Genomic DNA, 11,660 nt, shown 5'->3' with positions numbered 1-11,660 from the left:
AAATAAAACTTTATCCAGACAAGCCACTGAAAACCTTGTCCTCTCTGGTCCCTTCCCCTCACTTCTTCAGAGACATATTTTTGGACATGCTAAATTGAATTTCTATCCACTCCTGATGATAAAACATCTTTACTGAAAAACTGGTTTACGTTTCATGTCATAGTTGTAAATGCTATATGAAACAGGGTCATATCCTCTTTCATGTTTTCACACTCCATGGCTCTAAGGGTTTTCCACTCATGCAGAAATTTCTGCAGGTATTCAATTCTTCTTCAATGCTGGAAGGGAAAACTTCTTACTAAGGGTAAACTAGTTTCAGGGAGCTCTTGCAAGAGTTAGAGAAACCTCTGTTCCCATCCATCTCAGAAGAAACTTCTGAAAGAACATCTGCTTTTTTAGGCTTAAATCTTTCTTATGCTGGTACTCTACCCAGAATAATCCTCAACCAGATAAGGTCCCATGTAATGTAACATATTTCAAGTTTTAGCTCCAAAACTACATCAGTTCTTAAAAATAGTAGTTCTAATTTTTAAACATAATAAAAAGTACTGCTTCTTTCTCCCACTTGTTTTTATTTAAAGAAACTACCTAGTGGTGTTACCTGACATTTAAAGAAGATACAAATCTATATGGCCTAAAGCTACTGTCATGATGTAGAAAATTCCAGCCCAAGTGATTAAAGTTTCAACAGAAATGACAAAAGATAATGGGAAGTGTCTGATAACCTAGCTAAATATATGTCTAATTACAGACAGTGATGATGACTTTTCCTGTAATATGCCTACATTTTTCACTAAAAGAGAAGGTTTTTTTGTTTCATTCCTTTTAAGCTATTGCTGTGTCTTAGCACATCTGCTTTTTTCCATGTTCTTTCTTCCTTCATCTTCATTATCCCAGTGTTTGATGACCATATGGCAAAACCTGAGTTCCTGTGTGGTGAATTCCTGACTGATACTGAATTGGTCATGAAATGAAATAAGGATGACTGATCACTGTTGAAAAACATTTATCCTTGACTTTAATCTCACATTCTTAACATTTTCCTGAACAAATGAAATAATTTTTGTTTATATCTTAGTTGTTTAAAGTGTTATGCTTTCATCTCATTGCTGTTCTTTTGGAAACCTTCTGAATCAGGTATTTTATGGTGACTGATAACCTACCTTTGGTTCTGTACTAATCCCAAGCAGCCAGTACCTGATCATTTCACTGACAATCATCCTGTCCAGTGAATATTTACTGAGTGCACTGATCAGAGTTAACCAGCATAAGAATTGCTACTTCGTACGCCAGTATTGTGGACTCCATTTTTTAACATTTCTTTCATTCTTTGGTGATATACATGTTGAATTATTACTCCTTCTATTTTTTTATTCAAAAAACCAAATAATATCATATTAATGATAAAAAAGTCCTTTACAAAGTGTTTGCTTGGTTGAAGCTTCACATTTGTGAAGTCGTATGGAGGTCAGAAAATAATGAAGATATTTAATATAGAAAAACTGTTAACAACTATTACAGAAAAAAACTTGTGGATTTTTCAACCGGATAATTTTATGTTATTTCAATAGCAACAAAGTTCCAGTGTCAATGTCATGAAGAACTGAAGACAGCTGTGTTTTCAAGAGCATATGTCTGACTACACAGTTCTATGTCTCTCTGGCCGTTAATTCCTACATTCTGCTGAAATCCTGTGCAAATGTAATGAAACAATTTTAGCCTTCTTGACTGGTAAATTTTTTCTTTACACATTTCATTATCAAATTGTACTCTTCATCCCTTCATCTTCAGAATTTTGAAAGCTACATTCACAGACAATACACATTCGACTTTCTCTTTTCATCTTTTCCGTAAGTTTATACCAAACAGAACTTTTTACAAAGCCTGCTTTTTACAAAGACTTCTATGTGCTATATCTAAACATTTTTGTCAGCTATGTTATCTAACCTCTCTTTCTGTCTAGTTATTTTTTTGTCTGGCTGAGCTGAATTCTATTAGATTCAGTTAACGTGCAGTGTGAAAAAAAAGTTCTCTATGATTCTATGTATCTCTCACTTGACTTGAAAAGCTAAATATTTCTCCTCCTCTCATAAATATTTTCCCTATTTTTGATATTTTCAGTTGAAATTCTTATTACCAAATATTCCACCAGTTAGTAGTATCTGTTAGCACATATGTTAGAGGCCTTTTTGGGGACAGGTCATGTAATTGCCATTCTTCGAACTGTTGCCTGATTTAAGGCACTTCAGAGAAACAAGTATTCTCTAACTGACTCCAGTAATGTATATGAGGGTTGTCAGCCTTTGAAGCCACTTAAGGTAGTTCACATGCTGAAATTCTATGCAGAATACTAGTATTCAGAGGTCTTAAAAATATTTTACTTGTAAAAAAACATGTTGCGATGCTTACAAATCTGCAAGGTTGTAAATAGTTTACACCTATTTTCTAGAAACGAACAGAGGCACAACAATGAAGAAACACTTTCAGAGAAATTTGCTGTAGTGCCAGAAAATGGAATAACATCTCATGTCTCAGAAACATTTTGCTCCTCTTCTAACGGGGCATGTAAAAATTGAACATATATTCAACACCTTACTATATGTGCACCATTATACCTAAAATAAATAAAGCCCCTAAGCTCATGCAAGACCATATGTGTCCTGAACATACTGTGTTTTAGAAGAAACTGAAGCTTCCTTCACATATGATGGGTTGATTATGTTGGTATTTCATCCCAAATCAAATTGACCTGACAGCCAACTCAATTCTCATCTTTTTCAGAATGCTAGGAAACTTTAGCTTCACTCTCCCTATGTGAATATGCATTGTTTTACCAGATAATTTGCAATGATCAGAATAAGGAAAGAATCCCACTTCAGTGCTTACTGAGATATTTTATGGTTTGAATTTGTTCTTCCTAGATGCAAATTCAAAAATGTCTGTATTAAATGAAATGCAATAATACCACAGATCCAGAGCAGAGTTCACTTCCTCTGAGCTGGGTTTTGCTGTCAAGTTCAGAAGCAACCACACAGTACAGCCCAGACAGACTTGCGTAAAAATTCCCTGAATTGGAATGATCAGCAGAAAATCTCTGTATGTTCTGACAACTAAAAAAAAAAACACTTACCAAATATTTTTCCAGTCACACTCTACTATGGATACACAGCAGCCACAGCCATTATTTCTCTAAACAACAGGATGTGTTTGAGTGACTATTCCGGAATAAAATTTTGATTTGGTTTGTGTTTTTGTAGTTCTTGTTCAGGCAATCTGTGGAACTACTTATTTGTTTACATTTCTCTTTTGAGGTCTGTCTGACATGAATTGGAATGCTATTTAATTAAACCTCTAAATTTCATAGGTGGACATCTGGATAAAACATGGGAATGACAACCCCAGATCACTGCTGCAATGACTACAACTATCATATTTATGACAAAGTGCTGATTTATATGTCTCTATGTTGAATGTGGATTTTTTTTCTTCAGTTATTCAGTGATTAAATTGTTGGTTTTTTTCCTTTTTCCTTTACAACAAGTCTTTACAGACATAGGACATATTCTTCAAAGACATATCTTTTTTAAGGCAACACCATGATGGTTAACAAAGGACAAAAGATGAATAGAAAATATTCTTTTCTGCCAGCTTATTCCTAGTCTAGGCAACTATCTAGGCTACTTAGGTAGTTCTTTAGAGATCCTTCTGTGCTATGCATTATACAAAACCAAACAAAAACGTACTTCCCCTGAGATTGCTTATAATCTACTTCTAAGACGAAAAAGTGACACATGAATCAGGAGTTTCATTGAAAAATGTTACTATAATCATTTGTCTGTGGCCACAAGATTTCTTTTTTCCATTTTTAAATGTTTTAACCTTGTTAGTAAACGGAGTCACATTTTTTTCCAAGAAGAAACTTATAGATGGACAATTTAATTGGCCAATATTTGCACTGGTCCACCAAATAGCCTCACTAGCCATGCTTTCTAAAAGTTGAAAATTGTAAATTACTTTCTCCAAAATTCAGAATTACTGCATAAGGGTTTCATCAAAATCATTAACAGAAGGAATCAAAAAGAGCATGTTCAGTCATCCAGACATGAGTATAGACTGGAAGAACTCATTGAGAGTAGCCCTGTGGAGAAGGACTTGAGGGTTCTCGTGGATGAGAGGCTGGACATGATGAGAGGCTGTACATGAGCCTGCAATGTGCATTTGCAGCCCAGAAAGCCAATCATGTCCTGGGTTGCATCAAAAGCATCATGGCCAGCAGGTCAAGGGAGGGAATTCTACCCCTATACTCCACTCTCGTGAGACCCCAACCAGAGGGCTGCATTCAGATCTGGGGTGCTCGGCAGGAAGGATGTCGACCTGTTAGAGTGAGTCTCCTATGAGACCTCTCCTATGAAGGCTGGGTGAGAGAGTTGGGCTTGTTCAGCATGGAGAAGAGAATGCTCCAGGAACACCTCATTGCAGCCTTCCAGTATCTGGAGGAGGTTTATAAAGAAGAGGGAGAGTGACTTTTCACAAGGACAGATAATGACAGGAAAAGGGGGAATGGTTTTAAACTAAGATTTAGATTAGTTGATAAGAATACTTTACTCAGAGTAGTGAGGTACTGGAACAGGTTGCCCAGTGAAGTCATAGATGCCCTCTGGAAGTGTTCAAGGCCAGGTTGGATGGAGCTTTGAACAACCTGGTCTAGTGAAAGGTGTCCCTGTCCATGGCAGGAAGGTTGGAACTCAATGATCTCTAAGGTCCCCTCCAAACCAAACCATTCTATGATTCTCTGCAATGCCCAGTTCTACAGCCTTGCAATGGCAAGAATAGCATTCATATTGGACGGAACATCCAGTCTTGATCTTTCTTGCACCTGGTTCCCTTAAAATGAGGTCCCTGGTCTGCTGTAGAAACAATCATTCAAATGTTAAATATAGCACTAGATTTTGAGACTTACTTCTTTTCAAGTTAGGTTAAATGTACTCTTTGTACATAACATACACTAAGTAAACTTAGAAATACAGTATACAGCCTACAAGCATTAAATCATACTGTTATGGCTGTATAAAATAAAATGCATGCAGTTATATATATCAGTCTTCAATCATCTTGAATTTATAGTCATAAAAGCACATTTTATATAGAGTAAAAGTCTTTTACTGTATCAGAAAGTCTAGTAAGATTCTGACTTGCTTCTCTCTCCTATGTTTACCTCTTTGTATAATGCTGCAGTCTATGCAGTCTATAACAATATATATATTTTTCCTTATGAGTCAGTGAATAAATTAAATTATATTGGGTCTAATAAATATGTTGTCATCTAAGTAGCAGCTTCATTAGAGTTTATTATGAACATTACTTTTATTAAGGCCAGTGGCATCCTGCTTTGTATCAACTATAGTATGGCCAGCAGGACTAGGGCAGTGATCATTTTCCTGCACTCTGCACTGGTGAGGCTGCACCTCAAGTACTGTGTCCAGTTCTGGGCCTCGCACTGCAAGAAAGACATTGAGATGCTGAAACGTTTCCAGAGAGGGGTAGTGGAGCTTGGGAAGGGGCTGGAGCACAAGTCTGATGAAGAGTGACTGAGGGAGCTGGGATTGTTTAGCCTGGAGAAACGGAGATGAAAGGGGGACCTTATCATTCTCTGCAAATAGACACCTGTTGTAGACAGATGGGGGTCGGTCTTTTATCACAGGTAACAAGTGATAGGATGAGACGAAATGGCCTCAAGTTGCACCAGAGGAAGTTTAGATTAGATAGTAGGAAAAATTTTTCACAGAAAAGGTTGTCAAGCATTGGAACAAACTGCCCAGGGAAGGAGTGTCTGTTCCTGGAAGTGTTCAAAAAACATGTGGATATGGCACTTGAGGACATGGTTTAACAGTGAACATGGTGGTGGTGGTTGGCTGATGGTTGAACTAGATGATCCTAAAGGTCTTTTCCAACCTAAACAAATCTACAATTGTATGATTCTATTTCTAAGGTACTATAATGCTGACTACTGTTTATACAGTTCCTGTAAAAAATCTGTACTCTTTATTATGTGGAAACTGAACCTTACAATTACATTGCACCAAGATTTGAATATGCAACAGTAAGATTTGTAGACTGTTTTGCATTTCCTGAAGGGTAGCCACAGCAGAGAAGCAAAAATGCTAAAATGAACACATGCAAGCTCAGTATGAATGAGAAGCAAAATGAACTGAAAATACAGAGAGAAATGAGGTAAGCAATTATTAATAAAGCATATCACCAACATTCTCAAGTAATGAGAGACGCATTTCATTGATACAACTAATAAAACTGATTATTAAACTTTACAATAGAGCCTAGCACCTACTGAACTGGACATAACACAAATGGCAATAAAAGACAGATGTTACAATCCCTCTCACCCAAGGGATATAACATTAAATAAAAAAAAAATCATACAGCAGTAGAGTGTATCAGAATATTTGCAGAGGCTCAGGAAATATTAATACCCTTGTATAATGTACTCATGAGATTTCATCTGGAAACTCCATAAAGTTCTAGCTATCCTCTCTCAAAAAAGAGGAGTTAAAATTGCAAAAGCAGGAGAGAAAATTTCACAGCATGAACAGGGAAATGAGAAAGGTTGACTTTACAGAGAGCACTCAAAGAGTATGACTTGCTCATTTTACCAAAATGAAGGCTGTGATGTGGAGAAGAATTATGAGTGATTTCTTTACAGAACGAAGGAATGAAAGGATGGTGTAGGAAGATGAAGTAGGATGGTGTCAGAGGGGAAGAGAATCAGTGTGGAGGTAGAAGATCAGCAGAAACTTCAAGATAGACTAACACAAGACAAAATGTAAACCAGACAGCAACAAAATCAAGTTGAATATTAGAGGAAGAATTCTGTTGTGAGAGTAGTGAGCTTCTGGAACAAGCTTCTGTTTGACATGGTGGAAACAGAGGAACCCACAACTGAATTTTAGGTAGCTCTGATCAGGACTGCACACTGGTAGCAGGGAGCTTGAGTTCAAAAGCCAGGGCTTTCTTGCAGTTGCCACATTTCATATTAGTTCAAGGAATTCGTTGACTTTTATAACAGTGAATTCTGATGAAACAACAGATCAGATACACAGAAAAAATTACCCTTAATGTCCAGCACTGCATTGTAAACATTCCCAAAATTAGTATCGGCTTGTTGGAGTTTCTGTTCAGCTCTTAGTCTCTACAGTCAAACTCTAGTGACATTCAAAACAGTTGACATGGTAAAGTGAGTTCAGACACATGAAGAAAATCACAGTACTTATGTGCTGTAGACTTTTTTCCTTCTAAAGACTTTTCATAAGGTATACTGCAAAGTGTGTTTGCTCTTAATCCTTGAAATTTGCCAGGATACAGATTTTTATAGATACAATCACCATGGTATCCCAACACTTTCTATATTGGGACACTTCAGCACTTGACTTGATCAGAAACACTCTTCTGATGGATTTCCAGACGAGTGTAAATATTTTTATGTTGATTTTACTGTGTAAAAATGGATTAAAAAATCTCATTTAGAAAAAAAATAATATAATAATTCAGGTGACATATCTTTCCACACTTTCTCTTTTCCTGGAATTGAAAGAATTGAACCAGACAAAACCCTCAACTGTATATTCCAGAAGATGTATCAAATTTTTAAATACAAGCTCAGTAGAAAATGCAGTGAACAGCTTCCACTTACTTTTTTCTTCTTGCTACTACCGGATGAAAATAATCTAAGGTCAAAAATTGTTCCCAATACAATACAAAAGCTGGGGAAGACAAATTCAAACTGAAGAAAATAATGTCATTAACTCTGCTCAATATGTTATTTGTGCTCCTTAACCTTGAAAAAAAAATCATCAGCTAGATTTTATTCCTTTAATAGCTGCAGGATGACTCAGAATAAACTGGGGAAAAGCTAAAGTAGTATGTGTAGTAGGCCTGAGAGCTATGTGTATAAATCTGTTGAACTGCACAATGCAACTATATATGGTGCAACCACTTCTTGAGTGCTACAACATCTAATGGCACTGTAGACATGAACAGACATCAAGTAACACCGGAGAAATACGACTGAATGTAAGGCCACACACCAGTGCTCACCTGCGTGTGCACTGGCTCCTGTGCTAAGAGAAAAATGGTTGATCTGAATTACTTATTTCCTTCCCTTGGAGGTGTTGATGAAGCCAAGCTTTGTGGATGAAGAGGAATATACAGAAATAAATTCAAACATATACCATGACACCTCAAAAGGCGATGTCAAATTATTAAAATGTGTAGACTTTTCTAAACAGGACAATTTTTCTTTACATGACACAGACCAAGTGTTACTTTTCTGGAGATTTCTAAGGAATCCCCATAAGTTTAGGTCAGGAAAAAAATAAATTAGAATAAAACCCTGACAATCTCTTAATTATTTTTTACACTTTTCCCAGGAAAGGGATCTCTGCTGTAACCAAAACTATTCATGCAAGCCTTTGTTTCAGAAAATGTCTATTCTAATTCAACAAATATTTTATTGAAAGGTCAGCTACAGGAGTGCTAGGAAAAGCTCTATTTCTCACAACCTGATGCTTCTACAAAAGTATAACACATATTCTTAAATCTCTTTCTTCTAGCCTTGCTCCAGCAATGCAGTAACTTATTTCATAAATAACCTATGTCTGCATGCCATGTGCATTTTTTGTGAAAATAAACTATGTTTTCTCTCCAAGAAATATTTTTATATTGAATACAGTAATCCAGAGACTACTGCATGGTTTGTATGAGTTACAATATCTGCTCCAATGTGCTGGTTGAAACTGAAAATATTAACTATTACCTGTATTACTCAAGCAGCTAGCTTCCTTCTTTCTCTCCCAAAGTAACAGCAACCTTAGATTACAGAAGTTTAGGAGTTTTGGATGCTATATACAGGCATAACTGAAACACTGGGAAGATGATGGCTGAAAGATATTTTATAAGTTTAAAAAATAATAAAGTTATTTCAAAAGGAAATTTCAGAATTGAGAGCAAAAAAATCTTTAACTGCTGTAAGAACAGAAGAATCTGGCATTTCATTGATATATAAATAAATATTTTTAGAGTAAAGGAAAGAGTGCAATTGGATATTTAAAGAAATATCAGAATTTTCAGAGATGTAATTTTTAATTTAATCTTCTAATTGATCATAAAATAAATCTCAAGTGTGTTACAGAGCATCAGTGAGGCATGACAAGGGGAGATAAAATTAAGATCAGTATATGAAAGGTCCCTCCAGCCTAACAGAATGGTGTGTATTTCCTTATCCTTTTTCCAAGCTTTTCATTATGCAAAGATAATTGTAATCAGGGAAAACACTAAACTAGTTACAGAAATTCTACAGCATTGGCACTTTGCTGATGTGATCAGAAGACATCTGTCAAGAAATATTACAGACAAACAAACAAACAAAAACTCAAAGCATTTTAGGCCATCCTGTGGATAGTACACTAAGCATAGACAAAAGTGGATGAACCTCATGCATAAGGTCTTGACCAAGCAAAAAACAAGAGACCTTTGTTCCAGGCAGGAAGAACAAATATGAGCAAAGATCTCCTTTATAACATGCAAGCAAACAGCTCAGAATCTTGAAAAATTAATCTTGTACTTTCCCTCAAAGAACAGATAAGCTTCCTTTTCAACTATTTACAGCGACAGAAGAGACTAAGTACTCAGTAAATAGGAAAAATTGTCTTTAAAACAACTGGAGGGTCTCTCTGATCATGTAGCATAAATTTCCTTCATTCCTGACTCACTCAGAGAAAAGATCTGACATGGTTTAACCTCAGTAGGCAGCTAAGCACCACACAGCCACTCACTCCCCCACAGTGGGATAGGGAAAAAAACAAGAAGGGTAAAAGTGAGAAAACTCGTGGGTTGAGATAAAGATGGTTTAAGAGGTAAAGCAAAAGACACAAGCAATAAAGATGGTTTAAGAGGTAAAGCAAAAGACACAAGCAAGCAAGCCAAACAAGGAATTCATTCATCACTTGCCATGGACAGTCAGGTGTTCAGCCATCTCCAGGAAAGCAGGGCTCCATCACATGTAATGGTGACTCGAGAAGACAAATGCCATCACTGCAAATATCCTCCCCTCCTCTTTCCCCCAGCTTTTTATTGCTGACAATGACACCCTATGGTCTGGGATATCCCTCTGGTCAGCTGGGGTCAGCTGTCCTGGTTGTGTCCCCTCCCAGTTCTTTGTGCACCCTATAGTGGGCTGACCCTGGTAGTACATCAGGTACTCACTAAAGCCACTCCCTCCCTCCCCTCTGCAACTGGACAGAGGAGAGAAAAAAAACCAGCAAAACATTCATGAGTTGAGACAACAGCTGGGAGAGGTCACTTACTGATCACCATCACAGGCAAAACAGACTCAAAGTGGGGATATTAATTAAATTTATTACTAACAGGATCAGAATGAAAGAGTGAGAAGTAAAATAATCTTAAAAACACCTTCCTCCCACCCCTCCTTCCTTCCAAGTTCTACCTCCTCACCCCCAGCAGTGAAGGGAGACAGGGAATGGAGGTTACAGTCAGTTGTTGTTTCTGCCACTGCTCAGAGAGAGGAGTCCTTCCCCTGCTCCTGCGGGGTCCCTCTCACGGGAGACAGTCCTTGATGGACCTCTCTGGCTTGAGTCTATCCCACGGGTAGCAGTTCTTCCCAAACATGGACTCCTCCATGGCGTGCAGTTCTTCATGAATGAGCTGTACCAGTGTGGGTCCCCCACAGGGGCCACAAGTCCTACCCGGGAAAAACCTGCTCAGCGTGGGCTTCCCTCTCCACAGGCTCCAGGTCTCTGCCAGGACCCTGCTCCACCATGGGCCTCCCACAGGGTCACATCCTCCCTTGGATATCCACCCGCTCCAGCATGGGCTCCACTACGGGTTGCAGGTGGGTCTCTACAACCCAATGGTCCTCCATGGGCTGCAGGGGCACAGCTGCTCCACCATGGTCTGCACCACGGGCTGCAGGGGCCTCAGCTCCAGCACCTGGAGAACCTTCTCCCCCTCCTTCTGTACTGACCTTGGTGTCTACATTGTTATTCCCATGTTCTCACTCCGCTCTTCCCTTGCTGGAACTTTTATCTGCACAGTAACTTTCTGTTCTTAAATATGTTATCACAGAGTCATTACTGTCACTCCTAATTTGCTTGGCCTTGGCCAGCGGCAGGAAGCCCGTCCTCGAGCTGGCTGGCATTGGCTCCACCAGACATGGGCAGCTTCTAACAGAAGTCACCCCTGTAGCAACCCTGCTCCTGAAACTAGCCACAGAAACCGACTACACATCCACAGTCCATTCACTTGTGGGGTGGGGTGAGAGGCAGAAAAGGCCCTGAGTGTGTAAATGCTGCTCAGCAGTAACAAAAACACCCTTGTTGTATTAATACTGTTTCCAGCACAAATCCAAAACACAGCCTGGTAGGAGTGATTGTGAATTAACTCTACCCTAGCCAAAACCAGCACAAAGAGCCAGAGAGATCTCCAGGAAAAACAGCAATTATTTTATTCAATAGTATTTTCTATCCCCAAATCCACTTTTCCTAGGCTTCTTAGAAGTATCTTTTATGCATTAAGTTGCTGAGGAAAAGAATAATTACCTTCTTGTCTGTCTAATGCAGCTGTAAGTAAAA

The 11,660-nt window shown here is 38.1% G+C and overlaps 1 long non-coding RNA gene across 1 annotated transcript; it reads right to left on the bottom strand.

The window, feature by feature from the left end:
* Positions 1-3,700: 3,700 nt before the first annotated feature.
* Positions 3,701-11,247, bottom strand: LOC116783130. Its single transcript, XR_004355487.1, has 3 exons — positions 11,128-11,247; positions 6,949-6,954; positions 3,701-3,710 (listed from the first exon to the last, which is right to left on the bottom strand). It is a non-coding gene; the product is annotated as an uncharacterized LOC116783130 (long non-coding RNA).
* Between the last annotated feature and the right edge of the window lie 413 nt (positions 11,248-11,660).

The sequence above is a fragment of the Chiroxiphia lanceolata genome, chromosome 2, assembly GCF_009829145.1.
Source record: "Chiroxiphia lanceolata isolate bChiLan1 chromosome 2, bChiLan1.pri, whole genome shotgun sequence".
Lineage (NCBI taxonomy): Eukaryota > Metazoa > Chordata > Aves > Passeriformes > Pipridae > Chiroxiphia > Chiroxiphia lanceolata.
The sequence above is the reverse complement of the archived record's forward strand: the minus strand, read 5'-3'. Positions and strand labels throughout refer to the sequence as shown.